Source organism: Polyodon spathula, chromosome 26, assembly GCF_017654505.1.
Source record: "Polyodon spathula isolate WHYD16114869_AA chromosome 26, ASM1765450v1, whole genome shotgun sequence".
Classification (NCBI taxonomy): domain Eukaryota; kingdom Metazoa; phylum Chordata; class Actinopteri; order Acipenseriformes; family Polyodontidae; genus Polyodon; species Polyodon spathula.
In genome coordinates, this window is record NC_054559.1 from 20,141,982 (window position 1) to 20,147,779 (window position 5,798).

At 47.0% G+C, this 5,798-nt stretch overlaps 1 pseudogene; it reads left to right on the forward strand.

The window, feature by feature from the left end:
- On the forward strand, positions 1-5,798 carry LOC121301080 (annotated as a pseudogene).

The following is a 5,798-nucleotide window of genomic DNA, read 5'->3' on the forward strand; positions in this document are numbered from 1 at the left end:
AACGGCGTGTAGACGATGGAGGAGAAGGGTCTGGCCCCACGCTTCGACACCACCTTCGAGGAGGCGAGGCCCAGCAGCACTCACCTGGCCCTGCTGGCTCTGCAGCGGAGCGGCTCTCTCAAGTACCTGGTGAGCCAGAACGTGGACGGACTGCACATGCGCTCAGGATTCCCCAGGTGAGCCCGGGCAGCACCAGGGCGGCGCACCTGCAGTCTCATCAGGGATGGGAACAAATAAGACTCCTGTTGCAGAGCACTTTCACCCAGTCCAGGTTTTACTACCAGCTCGATTAGCCACAGTGCGCAGGGGTGTCTTAATGAACTAGTAAAACCAGGAATGGATCAAACTGCTCTACAGTGGGAGTCTTATTTCCATCCCTGGCACACTACTGGCTGGATTCCAACGATGGTTTTCCGACGTGTTTATAAGTCATGACCAGTATGTTACCAGTTTAAAGATAGATGCCAGGGAGGTTGGAGTTAGTCCAGGGTTACTGCTATTTGGGATCTGTGAAACCAGCTGTCACACTTTTGCCATGATGGGAATGCACGCTGTGGAGAGTCCAGCAGAGTGCTGTGACTTCTTCATGATGATAGTGAGGGTGTACAGCATTTAACTTTGAATAAATAATCTCATGCATTCTGCCATCTAAACATTACAGCCACGCGTATCTTTCGACAGCGCTTCAGCATTTAACACTGGGGACGAGTTTAAACTCTTGCCTCTTATCAGTTTTCATGTTCTATTCTGTTTGCAGCGAGGGCTGCAACCCGGTACAAGTGACAACAGCTTTGATAGGGATCTTATGGGATACAGGACCGTCTCTCTCTCTCTCTCCCCCCTCCCCCTGTTGGCTCGGCTCTAATTAAAGCGATGTCCCTTTTATCTCCTGCAGACACCTGCTCTCCAAGCTCCACGGGAACATGTTTGTAGAGGAATGCATCAAATGTGGCAAGTGAGTACCTGTCTCCTCTAGCTAACTGCTCTTCATGTCTCTCTCTGTCTTCCACTTCAGTGAGCAGGGATGCAAGAGGCAGCACAGTCATTTAAGACTCCCGTTGCAGAGGAGTGCGAGTGTGTGTCCAGGCTTTAAGGCAGGCTTCCTGACAGGGTGTCTGAACCTCCCTGAATGAATTTCGCTTGTTCCCCTGCTTTGTGCATGTATATAGGGTACCATGCAAGCAGATAACTACTCCACTCCCTGGCTCCTCTGACCTTGAGTAGGTGAAAATCAGCTTGCATCTTATACAGCCACATTTACTGAGCATATATGAATGATATATAATATATATATATATATATATATAACTAAGAATAAATGTAATATCCATCTGCTAGAAAGACACTTCATTTGTCCATATCGGGGTCTGTCCCCCTCTCTCTGTTTCAGGCAGTACGTGCGGGACGATGGGTCTGAAGCCGACAGGCGGGCTGTGTGACGTCCCCAAATCCAGGGGGCTGCGAGCCTGCCAGTAATACCCCCCCACCAAACCCCAAACCCCAACCCCAAAGTTGTTTCTTCTTCATTTTTAGATTTTTTTTAAAATGCTGTTTTATTACCTTTCGGAATCCCAATGATGATTTGGAGTCACTTTTGTTTTTTTTGTTTTTTTAAAGTGCTTGTACTGAATCTCAGTAGCCTGAAAATCCTCTGAAACATTCTTATAAAATATACACGATGCCCATCAATACTTCTCTCTTTTCTGGAAACATTAACTGCAAATGTGATTGCAGGCTTTCATCAGCAGCACGTAACTCCCTGTAATAACGATAAGCACTCTCCTCCTCGCAGAGACGACCTCGCCTGGCCAATGAGAGTAGACCCTGGAGTCCCTATGCGTGGCCAGGAGGCAGCAGCTCTGATTTCGTCTCCTGAAACTTGGCTGCCAGAACTCAAGATGAGTGTGTGGTTTAGTTTGTCCCTCTGTGCCCAGCGTTACAAGCACTCTTGTTTAAGATTCACACTGGATACCAGAAGCAGGGAGCCCGCTGCTTTACTAACAATGACTTATTGCCTTAAATATATAGAAGGCTGTCGCACAGAGTCTGCTGAATAGAAAAGCAACGCGACTTTGCCGAATCCTTTTGATTCATTATTTCACTAGTTTCACTGCCTGCGAGCCGGAAAGAGTCAAGGATTTGAATGTCAAAGTGACTTTTGTATTGATCCCTCCTCGCTGGACTTGAGAAGCCAATTATTATTATTAGTTTGTATTGTTTTTTAATAAAGTTGAGAACTGCTGTCTTTAGAAAGCGGAGAGGTATTAGGGGATGGAGGGAGTGGGTGAATGTGAGAAAGGGGGAGTAGAAGTGCTTGGGCCCCCTGCTTCTGCAACTGTCTCTTTAACAGTCTCTGTGCTGTGGATCCCAGTTCCTAACCAGTACCAGTCCCAAACTGAGTTACAACCAGGGCTAAATATATATTCATCTGCAGCATTTTCCTTCGTTCTTTCATTCATATCATGGACTCCTATTGCAGAGCAGTTATACCCATTCCAGGTTTTAGCCTGAGCTTGATAATCCACAGTGTATAGGTAACAAGCTCAGGTGTGTCTTATTAAACTCCTAGATAAACCAAGAATGAATCAAACTGCTATGCAATGGGAGTCTTGTATTCACCCCTGGATTCACTCGCTGACTCGCTGGTCCGTTCCCGGTAGGGGAGCCCCTCTGATACCCTGTTCTCTGTGTGCTCCCCTGCAGAGGCAAACTGAGAGACACCATCCTGGACTGGGAGGACTCTCTACCAGACAGGGATCTGAACAGAGCAGACGAGGCTTGCAGGTGAGTCTCTATATACAGAAGCCACTGCATCCTGAACTGCACGGCTGTCTCTGGTGTGTTGGGATGATTGTTGTCTTCAGAGATGAAAACGAGACTCCTATTGCACAGCAGTGTTATCCAGTCCAGGTTTCACCACCAGCTTGGTTAGCTACAGTGTGAATAGGTAACAAGCACAGGTGTGTCTTATTAAACTCCTAGTGAAACCGGGAATAGATCAATTTCAGAGCAATAGAATGGCTTTTGTTACTTTTTGAAAACGAACAATTATTTAAATTATGAACGAATATTAGAACGTGAAAAATGTGTTCGTCCCAGCACTAATATGTATGTATATACAGTGTATATGAAATATTCACAGCACATTAAGCTATTCAAATTCACATGTTGTGTTATGTTCTATTTATGTTTCCACTCTCTGTAGTTGTCAGGAGTGTGTTTTTAATGTTGTTGTAGTTGCTGTGAGTGTAGGGAGTTTTCGTTATTGCCTTTTCATACTCTATCAATAATAACTACATTTATCCTGCCTGACGGCAGATTTGGCAAATACCTGATTCCTAAAGATTTTGTAGCTGTTGATTTGGTATAAATACGTAACTTTATTCTCTCAACTGGAAATTTGACAGATCACACCCTGGTCGTGGGAACAGCATCGCTCCAGGAGATGGGAACACTCATTATAAAAGTGTCTGTCTGTCGAGTGTCTGTGAGATCCTGTCGCCAGGCTAATCCGCTTTCCTGGGCAGGGTTTAAAAGGAGGCAATCAAAAAACTGACAGCTTTTAATCTGAGCCAGGTTTAGATTCTTAACAAATAAAATCCAGTCACCTTAATACTGAATGCCCTAGAAATCAAACAGGACCAAGTCTATATAGTCATGGTTTTATTGTGTTGTTGTAAAGAATACTAAATCATAACTTTGTGTGTGTGTAATATAGCTATAGATGGATAGATAGACAGACGCCTCCTTGGCATTCCTTGTGTTGTTGTGAATGGGTTTTGGTAACGCTTTGAGATGGATAGATGGATGGATAGATGTATAATTTGCAGGAGCTCTCTGAGAATGATCCTGTCTATCCTGGGCCCCTGCTCTCTCTCTCTCTCTGTTTCTGCTGTGTTTACTGTTCTGTCTCCACGCTGCAGCTGCCCCTCCTCAGATGCCCCTGGTGTGTGTGCAGGAGGGGACGGGGCTGCTTGTGCCCGCAGGGTGTGGGTAGCTCTGCAGTGCCCCACCGCAGTGTGTGGATGGGGTGTTGCACCCGGGGGTGTCTCTCATTTTCAGCAGTGTGTGTGTTTCTGTGTCTCTATGTGTTTGCTGCAGGAATGCAGACCTGACCGTCACTCTGGGGACCTCCCTGCAGATCAAGCCGAGTGGAAACCTGCCTCTGCTGACCAAGCACAACGGGGGCCAACTCGCCATCGTCAACCTGCAGCCCACCAAGCATGTGAGCGCATTCACACACACCGCAACCATGCACACACACACACACACACACACACACACACACACACACACACACACACACACACACACACTGCACACACACTGCAACTGATAACAAATTTGCAAGTACACACAAACACTGTGACACCAGCACTGCTGCCATCAAACAGGGTAGTTCATGAGCACACGCACTTCGACTGTACTTTTCAGATTTTTATTACACATGTTACATCTCTCTCTCTCTCTCTCTCGCTGCACTCAGGACAAGCACTCTGACCTGCGTATCTACGGCTACGTCGATGATGTCATGACCAAGCTGATGAAGCACCTCGGGCTGGGGATTCCGGAGTGGGAGGGGCCTGTGGTGCGGGACAATTCCGAGGTCGTCCGGGAGATGAAACGGGAAATCAAGTCGGAGTCGCCAGGACAGCAGAGAAAAGACAGTGGAGCAGGAGGAGGCTAGAGGAGACTGTCCCACCACCAGCCCAGAGCTGGCGGAGACCAAACAGGACTGCCTGCCAGGGAGGAAGAGAGCCAAGCTGCAGCCTTTAGTAGTGTGAGCGAAACAGTCAGGAAAACCACGCTGCCGCATCTCCTCATTTTATACATCGGAGACACACAGGGCTGTCTTTAGTACTTGCTTTGTTGGGTTTTTGTTTTTTTTAAATCCTACTCATTTTATTTTACAGCTGGTTTCCTGGACCCTTGTTGGCACTGATCTTGGGCTGCCTGGCCGAAGGCAAGGTTTCAAATTGGTTTAATTGGAAACCTTTTAATTGGGTTCCAGTCTGGGTCTGTGAAACAGGACTGTAGTGTAGACAGAAAGAGAGTGAAAGGAAGTAAAGGTGAGCACAGGAACTGTTTGTGAACGCTTGCCATGGGAGGTTTGCTGCGTCCCTGCTGTGAGAGGGATCAGGTATCTCGTTTTGAAGCAGTCTTGTCTGGGTGAATGTAATGCTGGGATGATGAAAGGGGTGGATCGCTGCCCATGGGAGTCGCATACATTAGCGGATCACGCGACGGCAGGGAGAGGTGTAAAGATTTAATTACAGATTCACACGTCCTCCTCGCTCGGATCAGCATATCATTTACAGCCAGTCCATCCAGGAGAGAGGCGACCTTGTGAGATCTCTGACGTTTCGATTTAGAGCTGCCCTTTTATATGCAGACCATTAGGAACTGAGACAGAGTCGTGAATGTGAATACTGAGAGGCAGGTGAATGTGTGTGTGCTCACATTATTCAGTTACTCGGATTGAGCGCTCCTCACAGAAATCAGGTGCTGGCAGTCAGGTGAGGGTCAGCCTAATTTACCACGAACGGTGAAACGGTGAAGAAGCAGCTGCTTGAGTTTGTGCTGATTGCTGCTTTTCATTGGGCGACAGCGATCAACACGAACCCAAGCAGCTGTTTCACTCGTTCCTCTTGGAATGGGGACTCTGCTCGGGTACCGCCAGTGACCCTCAACTGAGGAGAGCTTGATCTGGGCGACAAACCTTTTAGACACGCGTCTGTAACGGAGGATTCATAATTCTGTTTATTAAACTGTATTAAACAAAAAAAAAAAAAAAAAAA